Source organism: Podarcis bocagei (assembly GCF_964188305.1).
Source record: "Podarcis bocagei genome assembly, chromosome: Z".
NCBI classification, from domain to species: Eukaryota; Metazoa; Chordata; class Lepidosauria; order Squamata; family Lacertidae; genus Podarcis; species Podarcis bocagei.
In genome coordinates this window covers 38517644-38536402 of record NC_138140.1, presented here as the reverse complement: position 1 = coordinate 38536402, position 18759 = coordinate 38517644, and the positions used below count along the sequence as shown (strand labels likewise).

The following is an 18759-nucleotide window of genomic DNA, read 5'->3' as shown; positions in this document are numbered from 1 at the left end:
CCTGGCAAGAAGGGAACCCTAACCCTGCCCCCTAACTACAGCTACAATTCCCAGAGTTCCCTGGCAAAAAGGGAACCCTAACTCTGCCCCCTAACTAGAGCTACAATTCCCAGAGTTCCCTGGCAAGAAGGGAACCCTAACCCTGACCCCTAACTACAGCTACAATTCCCAGAGTTCCCTGGCATGAAGGGAACCCTACCCCTACCCCCACCCCACCCTACCCCTACTCCACCCTACCCCTAATCCTAATCCTAATACTTAAGCACCGTAACAAGTCTCCGTCCCCTTAACCACCTACAGTTCCCAGAATCCCTGAGGGGAAGCCATGCCTGTTTAAAGTGACTTCATAGGATTTCTGTGGTGCACCTAATGTAGCCTAATGTTCCCTCCCTCATTTTCTTCTCTCTCCCCACTGCCCCATCACTTGCAATGCAGCAGATGTCCGCCTGCAGTCGCCTTTCAAAGCTCCTTCTCTCAAGTATGGCCACAGCCTTGTCCATTCCTCACTGCCAGTATTTCACGTTCACTTCTCCGATGTAAATAGGGATGTCCTGTGGTTCTCTTGATGACTTTTAAGACTGGACTTGGGGAAAACCTCACCGGCTCCAGACATCCCTGTAAGGCAAAGGCAAACAGGTGAGTGGGATGGCCAACACCCGACAGCATCCCACCCCCCCAGATTCTTCCTCTGTTTGGCTGCCTGTTAACAAACAAGGCTTCCAAACCAGTTTGCACCCATCTCAGCCAGCGTAGCCTCGCAACATCCACTAGCCTGAATGCAAATTCTTCTGACAACCATCCACCAGCTGCAACCTCACCAGGTCCATTGCCAGACATCAACCAGCTTCAGAGCTGAGTGTCAGTCACCTTCAAGTAGCAATCCCACCAGCAAGTTATCTTTGTACTTGCCTTCTCCTTGCTCCACAGCATCCCAACACTGGGCGATTGCCTCCTTCCACTTGCCAGCTTGCCACCACGGGGCAGGAGACCACCAGGGCCACAGCATCCCAGCGCCGGGCAATTGCCTCCTTCCGCTTGCCAGCTTGCCGCCACGGGACAGGAGACCACCTGGGCTGAGTGCCACTGAGCTGCCCATTTCTCTCTGGGGAGGGCAACTGCTGAGGCTTGCGCCTTGGCCCACATTTATACCCGCTCAGCAGCCAAATGTTTTTGTCACATCACAATCAACCCACGGACAATGTCAGCAGCTGGGGAGGCATCACAATCACTCCCTCAGCCCTCACAATGGTGAGCTCAGCTCAGCAGCCAACACACACACACACACAAGTTGTGCCAATATCTGTGAAGGCCACACCGGAAACCCAAGTGGGCAGGAGGGGGACATTTTTAGGCCCAGTGGTTGCATTTCCCTCCCCACAACACTAGTCAAATGCACAAATGAACAGAGCAATGAAAGCAAGCCTTATCTTTGCACAGGAAGCTGTTCAAGGAATGACATGCAGAGAGAAAGTTAGCATCTCAGGAAAAAAGCACTTTTTCGTCAATCAATCAATCAATCATTTATTGTATTTGACTAAAAGCCATTACAAATCCAGTTACAAAAGCACCAAACCCAATGACCCAAACTTATGTTGTCCCCTGCTCCTTTCCCTGCAAGGGTTCAGGTGAGTGCAAAACGCCTTGGGGTGCAGCAAGCTTTGGAGAGGGGCTGGGGGAGCATGCAATGCTAGGGGTGTAATTCCTAGGGAAAGAAAGTGGCCACGTGTTCAGTTATGGAAAACTTAATAAATATTTCATACAAAAATAAATAAATAAAATAAATACTCAATGACCTGCCTTTCAAGGAAGTGGAAATGAAGCAGCTGGTTGCCATGGTGAAATTATGATGACACTGTTACTCTGTAGTGGCAGTGCTGAAATCCTAAGTCAGATTCAAGGGGGGGGGGTTTCCCCCCAAGGCCAAGCCTACCAGCTAACAGTGACCTTAAGTTTTCCATTAAAACATGAAATGGTGCACACGCTACATCTTGTTTGTGCGCTTATCAGGCATGTCCAAGGTCCATTTGGGGGGCCTAATCCAGCCCACCGGTCAGTTTAATCTGGCCCCTGGGGCAGTTTATTTCCTGGGGTAAAATCCTAAAAAAACAAACCCTCAACAAATTCAACCCTAAAAAAAGGTTAACAACTTGGGTTGGCTGTTTCGGCGGCCCTCACAGCCCTTCACTTCATCAAATCTGGCCCTCTTTGAAAAAAGATTGGACATGGATACCGTCAGAGAGTTCGAGAGAAGCAGAGAAGCGGGTGCTGGATGTCAGGAGTTTCATTCCCTCCTGTGCTGCAGAGTGTGTGGGACTACTGGATCACATGCTCTGGGTGTTGACGTTCCATTCTTTGGAAGCGAGGGAAGAGAAGGAACTGTGTGCCACTTCCATCTTCTTTCTTCTGTGTTCTGTTGTTCTCTCTCGGACGGCCCACCCCCCATGGTGCTTCCGTTGGAAAAGGGGTGTGGTTTAAGCAGCCCGGTTGCCCCACCCTTTCCCATTGTGCCCTGTCCCTTTCCCTGCAAGGGTTCAGGTGAGTGCAAAATGCCTACCATAAACGCATGCAGAAAGACAAACGTATTTTGCCACCCTACTTCCCATGGCAATCACAACACTATACAACACAATACAATAAAAATACCTTTATTGGCATTTCAAGTTCAGACCTTCCAAAATGGCTTGAGATACAAAGTCTTCTTTCTGTTTCCTGTTTCCGAGAGATTTGAATTGGGAAATCCTTTCGATTCTTCATTAATAAGAGGCAGTGGGGTGAGGGAGGCCATGGCCACATCCACACCATTTAAGGCGCTATGAAGCCGCTTTAAACACTCATGGCTTAAACAACCCCCAAAGACTCTGGGAGCTATAGTTGGAAAAGGGTGCCAAGAGTTGTTAGGGAGCCCCGTTCCCTGCCAAGAAGGGAACCCTACCTCTACCCCTACCCCCACCCCCACCACTGACGCTAACCCTAACCCTAACGCTAACCCTTAAGCCTTAACTAGAACTACAATTGCCAGAGTTCCCTGACAAGAAGGGAACCCTTACCCTGCACCGTAACTACAGCTACAATTCCCAGAGTTCCCTGGCAAAAAGGGAACCCTAACCCTGCCCCCTAACTAGAGCTACAATTCCCAGAGTTCCCTGGCAAGAAGGGAACCCTACCCCCACCCCCACCCCACCCCTACCCTACCCCTAATCCTAATCCTAATACTTAACCACCGTAACAAGTCTCCGTCCCCTTAACCACCTACAGTTCCCAGAATCCCTGAGGGGAAGCCATGCCTGTTTAAAGTGACTTCATAGCAGTTCAGTGGTGCACCTAATGTGGCCTAATGTTGTCTCCCTCATTTTTTTCTCTCTCCCCACTGCCCCATCACTTGCAATGCAAAAGATGTCCGCCTGCAGTCTCCCTTCAAAGCTCATTCTCTCAGGTATGGCCACAGCCTTGTCCATTCCATTTCTGTTTCCTGTTTGCGAGAGATTTGAATTGGGAAATCCTTTCGATTCTTCATTAATAAGAGGCAGTGGAGTGAGGGAGGCCATGGCCACATCCACACCATTTAATGTGCTATGAAGCCGCTTTAAACACTCATGGCTTAAACAACCCCCAAAGACTCTGGGAGCTATAGTTGGAAAAGGGTGCCAAGAGTTGTTAGGGGGCCCCGTTCCCTGCCAAGAAGGGAACCCTACCTCTACCCCTACCCTTACCCCCACCCCTACCCCTGACGCTAACCCTAACTCTAGCCCTAACGCTAACCCTTAAGCCTTAACTAGAGCTACAATTCCCAGAGTTCCCTGGCAAGAAGGGAACCCTAACCCTGCCCCCTAACTACAGCTACAATTCCCAGAGTTCCCTGGCAAAAAGGGAACCCTAACTCTGCCCCCTAACTAGAGCTACAATTCCCAGAGTTCCCTGGCAAGAAGGGAACCCTAACCCTGACCCCTAACTACAGCTACAATTCCCAGAGTTCCCTGGCATGAAGGGAACCCTACCCCTACCCCCACCCCACCCTACCCCTACCCCACCCTACCCCTAATCCTAATCCTAATACTTAAGCACCGTAACAAGTCTCCGTCCCCTTAACCACCTACAGTTCCCAGAATCCCTGAGGGGAAGCCATGCCTGTTTAAAGTGACTTCATAGGATTTCTGTGGTGCACCTAATGTAGCCTAATGTTCCCTCCCTCATTTTCTTCTCTCTCCCCACTGCCCCATCACTTGCAATGCAGCAGATGTCCGCCTGCAGTCGCCTTTCAAAGCTCCTTCTCTCAAGTATGGCCACAGCCTTGTCCATTCCTCACTGCCAGTATTTCACGTTCACTTCTCCGATGTAAATAGGGATGTCCTGTGGTTCTCTTGATGACTTTTAAGACTGGACTTGGGGAAAACCTCACCGGCTCCAGACATCCCTGTAAGGCAAAGGCAAACAGGTGAGTGGGATGGCCAACACCCGACAGCATCCCACCCCCCCAGATTCTTCCTCTGTTTGGCTGCCTGTTAACAAACAAGGCTTCCAAACCAGTTTGCACCCATCTCAGCCAGCGTAGCCTCGCAACATCCACTAGCCTGAATGCAAATTCTTCTGACAACCATCCACCAGCTGCAACCTCACCAGGTCCATTGCCAGACATCAACCAGCTTCAGAGCTGAGTGTCAGTCACCTTCAAGTAGCAATCCCACCAGCAAGTTATCTTTGTACTTGCCTTCTCCTTGCTCCACAGCATCCCAACACTGGGCGATTGCCTCCTTCCACTTGCCAGCTTGCCACCACGGGGCAGGAGACCACCAGGGCCACAGCATCCCAGCGCCGGGCAATTGCCTCCTTCCGCTTGCCAGCTTGCCGCCACGGGACAGGAGACCACCTGGGCTGAGTGCCACTGAGCTGCCCATTTCTCTCTGGGGAGGGCAACTGCTGAGGCTTGCGCCTTGGCCCACATTTATACCCGCTCAGCAGCCAAATGTTTTTGTCACATCACAATCAACCCACGGACAATGTCAGCAGCTGGGGAGGCATCACAATCACTCCCTCAGCCCTCACAATGGTGAGCTCAGCTCAGCAGCCAACACACACACACACACAAGTTGTGCCAATATCTGTGAAGGCCACACCGGAAACCCAAGTGGGCAGGAGGGGGACATTTTTAGGCCCAGTGGTTGCATTTCCCTCCCCACAACACTAGTCAAATGCACAAATGAACAGAGCAATGAAAGCAAGCCTTATCTTTGCACAGGAAGCTGTTCAAGGAATGACATGCAGAGAGAAAGTTAGCATCTCAGGAAAAAAGCACTTTTTCGTCAATCAATCAATCAATCATTTATTGTATTTGACTAAAAGCCATTACAAATCCAGTTACAAAAGCACCAAACCCAATGACCCAAACTTATGTTGTCCCCTGCTCCTTTCCCTGCAAGGGTTCAGGTGAGTGCAAAACGCCTTGGGGTGCAGCAAGCTTTGGGGAGGGGCTGGGGGGAGGATGCAATGCTAGGGATGCAATTCCTAGGGAAAGAAAGTGGCCACGTGTTCAGTTATGGAAAACTTAATAAATATTTCATACAAAAATAAATAAATAAAATAAATACTCAATGACCTGCCTTTCAAGGAAGTGGAAATGAAGCAGCTGGTTGCCATGGTGAAATTATGATGACACTGTTACTCTGTAGTGGCAGTGCTGAAATCCTAAGTCAGATTCAAGGGGGGGGGTTTCCCCCCCAAGGCCAAGCCTACCAGCTAACAGTGACCTTAAGTTTTCCATTAAAACATGAAATGGTGCACACGCTACATCTTGTTTGTGCGCTTATCAGGCATGTCCAAGGTCCATTTGGGGGGCCTAATCCAGCCCACCGGTCAGTTTAATCTGGCCCCTGGGGCAGTTTATTTCCTGGGGTAAAATCCTAAAAAAACAAACCCTCAACAAATTCAACCCTAAAAAAAGGATAACAACTTGGGTTGGCTGTTTCGGCGGCCCTCACAGCCCTTCACTTCATCAAATCTGGCCCTCTTTGAAAAAAGATTGGACATGGATACCGTCAGAGAGTTCGAGAGAAGCAGAGAAGCGGGTGCTGGATGTCAGGAGTTTCATTCCCTCCTGTGCTGCAGAGTGTGTGGGACTACTGGATCACATGCTCTGGGTGTTGACGTTCCATTCTTTGGAAGCGAGGGAAGAGAAGGAACTGTGCGCCACTTCTGTCTTCTTTCTTCTGTGTTCTGTTGTTCTCTCTCGGACGGCCCACCCCCCATGGTGCTTCCGTTGGAAAAGGGGTGTGGTTTAAGCAGCCCGGTTGCCCCACCCTTTCCCATTGTGCCCTGTCCCTTTCCCTGCAAGGGTTCAGGTGAGTGCAAAATGCCTACCATAAACGCATGCAGAAAGACAAACGTATTTTGCCACCCTACTTCCCATGGCAATCACAACACTATACAACACAATACAATAAAAATACCTTTATTGGCATTTCAAGTTCAGACCTTCCAAAATGGCTTGAGATACAAAGTCTTCTTTCTGTTTCCTGTTTCCGAGAGATTTGAATTGGGAAATCCTTTCGATTCTTCATTAATAAGAGGCAGTGGGGTGAGGGAGGCCATGGCCACATCCACACCATTTAAGGCGCTATGAAGCCGCTTTAAACACTCATGGCTTAAACAACCCCCAAAGACTCTGGGAGCTATAGTTGGAAAAGGGTGCCAAGAGTTGTTAGGGAGCCCCGTTCCCTGCCAAGAAGGGAACCCTACCTCTACCCCTACCCCCACCCCCACCACTGACGCTAACCCTAACCCTAACGCTAACCCTTAAGCCTTAACTAGAACTACAATTGCCAGAGTTCCCTGACAAGAAGGGAACCCTTACCCTGCACCGTAACTACAGCTACAATTCCCAGAGTTCCCTGGCAAAAAGGGAACCCTAACCCTGCCCCCTAACTAGAGCTACAATTCCCAGAGTTCCCTGGCAAGAAGGGAACCCTACCCCCACCCCCACCCCACCCCTACCCTACCCCTAATCCTAATCCTAATACTTAACCACCGTAACAAGTCTCCGTCCCCTTAACCACCTACAGTTCCCAGAATCCCTGAGGGGAAGCCATGCCTGTTTAAAGTGACTTCATAGGATTTCTGTGGTGCACCTAATGTAGCCTAATGTTCCCTCCCTCATTTTCTTCTCTCTCCCCACTGCCCCATCACTTGCAATGCAAAAGATGTCCGCCTGCAGTCTCCCTTCAAAGCTCATTCTCTCAGGTATGGCCACAGCCTTGTCCATTCCATTTCTGTTTCCTGTTTGCGAGAGATTTGAATTGGGAAATCCTTTCAATTCTTCATTAATAAGAGGCAGTGGAGTGAGGGAGGCCATGGCCACATCCACACCATTTAATGTGCTATGAAGCCGCTTTAAACACTCATGGCTTAAACAACCCCCAAAGACTCTGGGAGCTATAGTTGGAAAAGGGTGCCAAGAGTTGTTAGGGGGCCCCGTTCCCTGCCAAGAAGGGAACCCTACCTCTACCCCTACCCTTACCCCCACCCCTACCCCTGACGCTAACCCTAACTCTAGCCCTAACGCTAACCCTTAAGCCTTAACTAGAGCTACAATTCCCAGAGTTCCCTGGCAAGAAGGGAACCCTAACCCTGCCCCCTAACTACAGCTACAATTCCCAGAGTTCCCTGGCAAAAAGGGAACCCTAACTCTGCCCCCTAACTAGAGCTACAATTCCCAGAGTTCCCTGGCAAGAAGGGAACCCTAACCCTGACCCCTAACTACAGCTACAATTCCCAGAGTTCCCTGGCATGAAGGGAACCCTACCCCTACCCCCACCCCACCCTACCCTACCCCTACCCCACCCTACCCCTAATCCTAATCCTAATACTTAAGCACCGTAACAAGTCTCCGTCCCCTTAACCACCTACAGTTCCCAGAATCCCTGAGGGGAAGCCATGCCTGTTTAAAGTGACTTCATAGGATTTCTGTGGTGCACCTAATGTAGCCTAATGTTCCCTCCCTCATTTTCTTCTCTCTCCCCACTGCCCCATCACTTGCAATGCAGCAGATGTCCGCCTGCAGTCGCCTTTCAAAGCTCCTTCTCTCAAGTATGGCCACAGCCTTGTCCATTCCTCACTGCCAGTATTTCACGTTCACTTCTCCGATGTAAATAGGGATGTCCTGTGGTTCTCTTGATGACTTTTAAGACTGGACTTGGGGAAAACCTCACCGGCTCCAGACATCCCTGTAAGGCAAAGGCAAACAGGTGAGTGGGATGGCCAACACCCGACAGCATCCCACCCCCCCCCCAGATTCCTCCTCTGTTTGGCTGCCTGTTAACAAACAAGGCTTCCAAACCAGTTTGCACCCATCTCAGCCAGCGTAGCCTTGCAACATCCACTAGCCTGAATGCAAATTCTTCTGACAACCATCCACCAGCTGCAACCTCACTAGGTCCATTGCCAGACATCAACCAGCTTCAGAGCTGAGTGTCAGTCACCTTCAAGTAGCAATCCCACCAGCAAGTAATCTTTGTACTTGCCTTCTCCTTGCTCCACAGCATCCCAGCACCGGGCGATTGCCTCCTTCCGCTTGCCAGCTTGCCACCACGGGGCAGGAGACCACCAGGGCCACAGCATCCCAGCACCGGGAAATTGTCTCCTTCCGCTTGCCAGCTTGCCACCACGGGGCAGGAGACCACCTGGGCTGAGTGCCACTGAGCTGCCCATTTCTCTCTGGGGAGGGCAACTGCTGAGGCTTGCGCCTTGGCCCACATTTATACCCGCTCAGCAGCCAAATGTTTTTGTCACATCACAATCAACCCACGGACAATGTCAGCAGCTGGGGAGGCATCACAATCACTCCCTCAGCCCTCACAATGGTGAGCTCAGCTCAGCAGCCAACACACACACACACACAAGTTGTGCCAATATCTGTGAAGGCCACACCGGAAACCCAAGTGGGCAGGAGGGGGACATTTTTAGGCCCAGTGGTTGCATTTCCCTCCCCACAACACTAGTCAAATGCACAAATGACAGAGCAATGAAAGCAAGCCTTATCTTTGCACAGGAAGCTGTTCAAGGAATGACATGCAGAGAGAAAGTTAGCATCTCAGGAAAAAAGCACTTTTTCGTCAATCAATCAATCAATCATTTATTGTATTTGACTAAAAGCCATTACAAATCCAGTTACAAAAGCACCAAACCCAATGACCCAAACTTATGTTGTCCCCTGCTCCTTTCCCTGCAAGGGTTCAGGTGAGTGCAAAACGCCTTGGGGTGCAGCAAGCTTTGGGGAGGGGCTGGGGGGAGGATGCAATGCTAGGGATGCAATTCCTAGGGAAAGAAAGTGGCCACGTGTTCAGTTATGGAAAACTTAATAAATATTTCATACAAAAATAAATAAATAAAATAAATACTCAATGACCTGCCTTTCAAGGAAGTGGAAATGAAGCAGCTGGTTGCCATGGTGAAATTATGATGACACTGTTACTCTGTAGTGGCAGTGCTGAAATCCTAAGTCAGATTCAAGGGGGGGGGGGTTTCCCCCCCAAGGCCAAGCCTACCAGCTAACAGTGACCTTAAGTTTTCCATTAAAACATGAAATGGTGCACACGCTACATCTTGTTTGTGCGCTTATCAGGCATGTCCAAGGTCCATTTGGGGGGCCTAATCCAGCCCACCGGTCAGTTTAATCTGGCCCCTGGGGCAGTTTATTTCCTGGGATAAAATCCTAAAAAAACAAACCCTCAACAAATTCAACCCTAAAAAAAGGATAACAACTTGGGTTGGCTGTTTCGGCGGCCCTCACAGCCCTTCACTTCATCAAATCTGGCCCTCTTTGAAAAAAGATTGGACATGGATACCGTCAGAGAGTTCGAGAGAAGCAGAGAAGCGGGTGCTGGATGTCAGGAGTTTCATTCCCTCCTGTGCTGCAGAGTGTGTGGGACTACTGGATCACATGCTCTGGGTGTTGACGTTCCATTCTTTGGAAGCGAGGGAAGAGAAGGAACTGTGCGCCACTTCCGTCTTCTTTCTTCTGTGTTCTGTTGTTCTCTCTCGGACGGCCCACCCCCCATGGTGCTTCCGTTGGAAAAGGGGTGTGGTTTAAGCAGCCCGGTTGCCCCACCCTTTCCCATTGTGCCCTGTCCCTTTCCCTGCAAGGGTTCAGGTGAGTGCAAAATGCCTACCATAAACGCATGCAGAAAGACAAACGTATTTTGCCACCCTACTTCCCATGGCAATCACAACACTATACAACACAATACAATAAAAATACCTTTATTGGCATTTCAAGTTCAGACCTTCCAAAATGGCTTGAGATACAAAGTCTTCTTTCTGTTTCCTGTTTCCGAGAGATTTGAATTGGGAAATCCTTTCGATTCTTCATTAATAAGAGGCAGTGGGGTGAGGGAGGCCATGGCCACATCCACACCATTTAAGGCGCTATGAAGCCGCTTTAAACACTCATGGCTTAAACAACCCCCAAAGACTCTGGGAGCTATAGTTGGAAAAGGGTGCCAAGAGTTGTTAGGGAGCCCCGTTCCCTGCCAAGAAGGGAACCCTAACTCTACCCCTACCCCTACCCCACCCCCACCCCTGACGCTAACCCTAACCCTAACGCTAACCCTTAAGCCTTAACTAGAACTACAATTGCCAGAGTTCCCTGACAAGAAGGGAACCCTTACCCTGCACCGTAACTACAGCTACAATTCCCAGAGTTCCCTGGCAAAAAGGGAACCCTAACCCTGCCCCCTAACTAGAGCTACAATTCCCAGAGTTCCCTGGCAAGAAGGGAACCCTACCCCCACCCCCACCCCTACCCTACCCTACCCCTAATCCTAATCCTAATACTTAACCACCGTAACAAGTCTCCGTCCCCTTAACCACCTACAGTTCCCAGAATCCCTGAGGGGAAGCCATGCCTGTTTAAAGTGACTTCATAGCAGTTCAGTGGTGCACCTAATGTGGCCTAATGTTGTCTCCCTCATTTTTTTCTCTCTCCCCACTGCCCCATCACTTGCAATGCAAAAGATGTCCGCCTGCAGTCTCCCTTCAAAGCTCATTCTCTCAGGTATGGCCACAGCCTTGTCCATTCCATTTCTGTTTCCTGTTTGCGAGAGATTTGAATTGGGAAATCCTTTCGATTCTTCATTAATAAGAGGCAGTGGAGTGAGGGAGGCCATGGCCACATCCACACCATTTAATGCGCTATGAAGCCGCTTTAAACACTCATGGCTTAAACAACCCCCAAAGACTCTGGGAGCTATAGTTGGAAAAGGGTGCCAAGAGTTGTTAGGGGGCCCCGTTCCCTGCCAAGAAGGGAATCCTACCTCTACCCCTACCCCTACCCTTACCCCCACCCCTACCCCTGACGCTAACCCTAACTCTAGCCCTAACGCTAACCCTTAAGCCTTAACTAGAGCTACAATTCCCAGAGTTCCCTGGCAAGAAGGGAACCCTAACCCTGCCCCCTAACTAGAGCTACAATTCCCAGAGTTCCCTGGCAAGAAGGGAACCCTAACCCTGACCCCTAACTAGAGCTACAATTCCCAGAGTTCCCTGGCATGAAGGGAACCCTACCCCTACCCCCACCCCACCCTACCCCTAATCCTAATCCTAATACTTAAGCACCGTAACAAGTCTCCGTCCCCTTAACCACCTACAGTTCCCAGAATCCCTGAGGGGAAGCCATGCCTGTTTAAAGTGACTTCATAGCAGTTCTGTGGTGCTCCTAATGTGGCCTAATGTGGCCTCCCTCATTTTCCTCTCTCTCCCCACTGCCCCATCACTTGCAATGCAGCAGATGTCCGCCTGCAGTCGCCTTTCAAAGCTCCTTCTCTCAAGTATGGCCACAGCCTTGTCCATTCCTCACTGCCAGTATTTCACGTTCACTTCTCCGATGTAAATAGGGATGTCCTGTGGTTCTCTTGATGACTTTTAAGACTGGACTTGGGGAAAACCTCACCGGCTCCAGACATCCCTGTAAGGCAAAGGCAAGCAGGTGAGTGGGATGGCCAACACCCGACAGCATCCCCCCAGATTCCTCCTCTGTTTGGCTGCCTGTTAAGAAACAAGGCTTCCAAACCAGTTTGCACCCATCTCAGCCAGCGTAGCCTCACAACATCCACTAGCCTGAATGCAAATTCTTCCGACAACCATCCACCAGCTGCAACCTCATCAGGTCCATTGCCAGACATCAACCAGCTTCAGAGCTGAGTGTCAGTCACCTTCAAGTAGCAATCCCACCAGCAAGTAATCTTTGTACTTGCCTTCTCCTTGCTCCACAGCATCCCAGCACCGGGCAATTGCCTCCTTCCGCTGGCCAGCTTGCCACCACGGGGCAGGAGACCACCAGGGCCACAGCATCCCAGCACCGGGCAATTGTCTCCTTCCGCTTGCCAGCTTGCCACCATGGGGCAGGAGACCACCAGGGCCACAGCATCCCAGCACCTAGCAATTGTCTCCTTCCGCTTGCCAGCTTGCCACCACGGGACAGGAGACCACCAGGGCCACAGCATCCCATCACCGGGCAATTGCCTCCTTCCTCTTGCCATCTTGCCACCATGGGGCAGGAGACCATCTGGGCTGAGTGCTACCGAGCTGCCCATTTCTCTCTGGGGAGGGCAACTGCTGAGGCTTGCGCCTTGGCCCACATTTATACCCGCTCAGCAGCCAAATGTTTTTGTCACATCACAATCAACCCACGGACAATGTCAGCAGCTGGGGAGGCATCACAATCACTCCCTCAGCCCTCACAATGGTGAGCGCAGCTCAGCAGCCAACACACACACACACACACAACTTGTGCCAATATCTCTGAAGGCCATACAGGGGCTGAATTAAACCGAATAGCAGGCCGGTATAAGGACTTGAAATTTACTTTTTACATGCCTGCTAGTCATTTTTAAAAAAAAAATTCAGAGAACAAATCATGAAGTTCAAATTTCATGGCTTCTTGTATAAAGACCTTTTTGGCTTGCTTTAATATTAGAATTTTTTCCTCTGCCATTTCAAATCTATTGAGAAGAGGGGCCTATTGTACACTTCTTAAATACTTCCCCAGTTTCCCAATTTCCTGTATAGAAATTAGGTTCCAAAACAAAGTGACCTTTCCTACCAAGAACAATGTTGTTTTTAGCCTTATCACCACTTTGTCAAGGCTACTTTGCTAAGCTTGGGAAAGAACAAGATTTTAGTAGCCTTCCATCACTCCCCCCCCCCCCACATTTACTAAGGTTAGTCTCAAAACAATTTTAGGAAGGGGGGGAGAATTTATGTTCAAATCTTTACGTTAATTTAAATCAATATAGTTTTAGTGTCCAATACAAGTAAATGTTATAAATATCAACTTAATTTAAATCTAAGTTTTTGTTTTTGTTTTTGTAGACAGATATTGTAATCCTCTTCTTTCAGTCTTGAAGCTTGACCAGCTAAAATGTATAATCATTCCCCAATTATATATTTTCAATGCTCTCTAAGATCAGAGGTTCTTCTTCAAGAGTATAGTCTCAGAGAGTCAATCTTGTCTCTCAGAGAGGGAATTCAAAGCACTCTTCTTTATATTAAAGTTGTAATCTGTCTCCAGTTCAAATTCAAGTTCAAGTCAAGTTCAAATCATATCTCAAGTTCAGTTCTAATTCATGTCAAGTTCATTATTAAAGGAAAAACGTTGAAAATCAAGATTGGTTTTAAAGAAAGCTGTGTAGAATCATTTAATCCTTGTTACTCATTAGACTTCAGTTACACAGTAGACTTCAGTCTCTTCGCTTGTAAGAGTTCACATGCATAATATAACGCTCATAGACAGGAGCGGACTTCCTTTTTAAACTCCGGTTTTGTCAAATTGGTAAAATTGAGTATTCCTCATCTTTGCTGTCAACTTGGAATCTTTTGGAGAAGTCAACCGCTACAAGGCTGGTTCGGAGACTGCACTTTCACAGTCGCGTTGTTGTCTAATCTGCCAGCTTTCACCTCTTCCCCTCCACTCCCAGCACCTTTCGGCACTAAGGCAGGGATCGGAACTTTGGAGATGCCCTTTCATGGATAGCAGGACCCCTTGACACCTCAGATTGCCTTCTGAGATTTTTGGGGGCCATGCTTCATCTTAGTGCTTCCCCCCGATGCTGTGTGAAGTCGTGTCTGATGTAGCTATCAGACCCACCATAGCGAGGCTACCCAGAAGTCCAGAATTTGCATTCCTTGTATCTATCATTTTTATATATTTCAAATAAGGCAATCTAATTGACTGCAGAAAACATCAAGGCAATTTACAAAAAGAAAAAAAGTACAATTATTAGTAAAAACAATTAAAACATTTTAAAAATTAAAACCAGCAATACACTAAAAACTAAACTATGCAGTTTATTTAGTACCACCAGACATTATGTTCTAAGCCTGACCAATCTTTAGAACCCAGCTTCCCAAATATTTCCAGGCATTTCAGGCACTGTCTAGTCACATCCTTTTTCTAAAAAAAATGGACCAAAATTCATGAAAAGTGCCCTTGTTTTCATTGCCTCTTGAAGATCACACTACACGTGTTATTCCCACACACACACACCACCAATTCTGTACCCCAAGCCCTTTGTGCTGCAACTTGATACTCTTTCAGTACCTTCAGATTAGGAAGTGAGGGTAGCAGAGCTGGCTGCAGTTTACTGGTGAGTTGTTTAATGGAAAGAACAACATGCGCAGCACTCTTGGCTATCTCTCAGTGGTAAAATAATCTCAATCCCATAAAGAGGCAACTGGTACCCATTGGGACTGTTAGAGCAGAAGGCCAATTGCCCAACAAGATGTGGAGCCAGAACCAATGACAGCCAGAGCCAACTAATTCCAGTTTTGCCCCATCCTCCTCCCTGGTGAGTACATAAGGGCAACACCAAGGCTAAGTAGGAGGAAGCTGGCAGGTAGTCTCATTCTCTGGATGTGGCTAGATGTAAAAATGCAAGCATTGGGGGGGGGGGACAGGCTGGCTGAAGGTAGATTTGCTCTTTTGGACCAGCCTCCACTGATTCCACACGCACCAAAACTATAAAGAAATTCTAAAGCACCCTGCAAAGAAAAATGAAGGGAAAAAAGAAATGAAGGGAAAGAAAGTTGCATTAATAGTTTGGTTCCTGCACTGCAGGGGGTTGGACTAGGTGACCCTTGGGGTCCCTTCAAAATCTGCAATTCTATGGTTCTATGACAGGAATCCCCACCCCTACCCCAGTGGGTGAAATTGTAGATAAAATCGGTGGAAAAGTTTCAGAACAACAGAGCCAGGATGTCAGGAGGCTATCCTTATGGGACAAAAGCTAACATGTATTTTACTGAGTGCTGTGCCATCTGGTGAAATAAATATTAAGTTGATTAATTGCATGAGTTTTAGCCGATTAATTGATTAAATGTGCATACATTCAAATATGCCTAAAAGCAATAGCTCTGAAGCATAAAGCACACTTCCTTCATTTTGATGATGCATGTGTGTGCTGGAGCACACATCATCTTAAGAGAGGCATTTCCTCTGATGTGAGACAGATGCTGCTTGCTATCTGCAGTTTTGTAAGTGCATGTATTAAAAATTATACGCACACAAATACACACAATCTGTCGCCTGATTAATTGAGACATTTTCTTATAGCCAGGCAGGCCCTGGACCATACCCACACCCCAGCTGTATCCACTCAGCCAGCAACCAAACACTGCAATATTCCAATAAGGTCTCTTACCTGCAGGCAGGCAGGCATGCAGGCAGGCATTACATCAGTACAGATGGATGCAGGCAGAACACACACACTCTTGCTAGCTGGGAGAGCAGATAAAGCAGGGGCCAAAGTGGTGCAAATGAGCCCTTCCCCATTGAGTCCTCTGTAGGTCTGCTCCCTAATGTGATGTAGTGTAGTCTGGTGTAAAATTCATATATTTGTGCATAGCTTTTGCATACCGAAACTGCACTGCAAAATACAAAGGCGTGTATATTCACACTCGGAGTTGCATTCCAAACAAGTTTGAGAGCATTGGATTGGGTTGGCCCACTGCAAAAAGTGGACCAAACACATTCCTCCCCTATCCCTAGTGCTTATTCAAACAAGAGCAATGGCAGATGCATTTATCCAGCATTAAAAACGAGCTATGCTAAAATGAAGTATCATTTCTGTTTGTGACTCAATCCACAGTGAATGAAGCAATTCCTGAGACACAGAAATGAATTTATAAAAACCAACTGTAAATAATGGTTACATTCTGTGCTCACTGATGATCGTTTTAGTTAGTTAGGGTTTTTTTGTTTTGTCTTAACACTTTTCATGTATCATGGTACTGGGTTGATCAGAGCCAGATGGAGCCTGTTCAAATGTTCATGACTTCTACTCATCATGAACATATGTTCTCAGAATAATGGGATGGTTTCTCAACAAACACTAATCCAGATTTAAAACAACAACAACAAAACTATGATGAGACTCATAACACAAGAGAGACATAAACAGTGAGATAAGCACAGCTGGGTGAGAAGACTCCATGTACAGAAGCCCTGTAGCATGTTATGATCAGTAATTAGGACTCTATGTATCACCCAACTAGAGAAATTAGCAAAATGGGATTTTGATATGTCCCAACAGGTGCAGAAAGAGTTCCTACACCCCAAAGCAATTAATTTTCCACAAATATTAGTTAACATCTCTCTCTCTCTCTCTCTCTCTCTCTCTCTCTCTCTGTGTGTGTGTGTGTGTGTGTGTGTGTGTAATAATGGAATACCATAGGTTCCCTTCCTCTTTGTATGCTAGACTATCATAGTGCAGTTACCCAAAAGAAAACCAAGAAGCAATCTTTCACTAAGAGCAATGCAGACCATTGTACATCTTTATAATAGCATTATGGTAATAGAGGAGCCATCTTTTTTATATCCATGATAGATGTGCTATGCATCAGGCTGCCTATGAAAAATGTTCAAAAGCTTTAGCTGCCCACAATAAAAGAGCAAGGCTGTCAATATGTTTAAGAAAAAGTAAGCAAGGGCCACCCAGCCCAGGGGATGATTGCAACAGTAGAGCCAGCACCCCTGCCAGCTGCTGCAGGTCAGGGTGGGAACACAGGGGCAGTTTTTAGGGGGGGTTGTTGTTTTGTTTGTTTGTTTTGCTGCACTAGATCCAGACTGAGCAGCAGAAGGACACAAATAAAATCCCCTTTCTGTCAATATGGCATCTTGGGAGCTAGTCGATCCTCGGTGGGCTGTGCTCTGTCCTTGAATTGCCTGGTTTCAGCTACCCCCAGGTTCAGAACATAGCTGTCAACCTTCCCTTTTTTTGCGGGAAATTCCCTTATTCCAGCGCTGTTTCCCACTGCTCCCCGCTGCTATCCTGGATTGTTAGATATCCCATAGACTGTCCCTGGGACAGGTGTGGCTGCTGATCCCTTATTTTCAAATCTGAAAGTTGACAGCTATGGTTCAGAACCATGCATCAGCTGCTGGTTTGGTGAGCCCAGTGGGAGCTTTCACAATTGTGAAGCTCTCTACAAGTGGACCCAAGTGGAGGGACAAGTCTGTCCAATCCAATCTCTCACCAGGGGATAGATTAAAGGTTAGGGTTGCTCCCTAAATTGAATTATATGAGTTGAATACTATTCATCACATCCTGATTGTTCTGGTGCATGTCTCAGGTCAGAAGAAGAAGAAGAAGAAGAAGAAGAAGAAGAAGAAGAAGAAGAAGAAAGTGCATTATAATATATTCTAAAATGCGTATTAATAACATGTATGTCAATGCACATTTTCATATAGAAACTTTTTAAATAAACAGGATGGAATAACCTAATTGAGTAAACACACACAAAAGCACCACAGACTAAAAAACAGGCAGTTTTGTCTTTAGGAACATAGGAAGCTGCCTTTCACAAAGTCATACTATTGGTACATCTAGCTCATCACTGTCCATGTTGACTACCTGCAGCTGTGGACTGAACCTGACATCTTCTGCATGCAAAGTAGGTACTCTGTTACTAAGCTATTTCCCTTTCTTTCTTCTGCATTCCTACTGTTTATTACTCAAAATTACTTCTACTTCACACTTGCCCATTTCTTACTGCCTCAAATTATGCAACTCTAGGAACTATGTGTTTTATAGACCTTTAGTTCAACTACAATTTTCATATTCAAGTAACATTCCCACTTTCAGGAGACAGGATACAACCCATCCAGAAAATTACTGTATATTTTGGAGAAGTGTATTGCCATCAAGCTGCTGCAGCACCAAGGAGACAGTAATAATAGTTGTAGCGCATTGCCAGTTCCAATGCTTGCTTATTTCCTTTCTGGCAACTGAAAATAATAATAATAAAAAACACTGAATGAGATAATAGAACATGTGTGTTTTCTGTGTGATAGCGGTAGTCCTGGTGATAATCTTGAGAATGCCCCAAATATATCCTGAACCGAAGCAGAGGAGACACAGCATTACACCTTAAACCCTGTAAAATTATGCACAAGAAACCACACGCAGATAAATAGAAAACACTTTTCAAAATAATAATTATCTGAAAGAAAGTATCCTACTGCTTCCAAGGTAACCTATGAAAAGACCTGTAGGAAAATCCTCCCCCTCCATCAAATACAACAAAGCTCCAGAAAATTGGGGCATTGTGTTCAGTGAATGGTTGTCAGAAGGAAAAAAAAAGATAGCATAGCATTGAATAAACTTCAAACAATGACAAAACAATGTCATAACTGACCCTGCAATTAGGTCCTTTGGAAGGGTGCATCTGGGGCCACTGAAAGCATTGGCTCTCTTTCTCCAATGGTGGGGAGGAAGA

The 18759-nt window shown here is 47.3% G+C and overlaps 2 long non-coding RNA genes across 2 annotated transcripts in view; both read right to left on the bottom strand.

Moving 5' to 3' along the window:
* Positions 1-18759, bottom strand: part of LOC308578900 — a 753836-nt gene that overhangs the window by 24085 nt on the left and 710992 nt on the right. The window lies entirely within an intron of this gene.
* Positions 11747-18759, bottom strand: part of LOC308578897 — a 59856-nt gene continuing 52843 nt past the window's right edge. Inside the window, exon 3 of the long non-coding RNA XR_014004190.1 lies at positions 11747-11950. This is a non-coding gene — a long non-coding RNA (uncharacterized lncRNA). The remainder of the gene's footprint in view (positions 11951-18759) is intronic.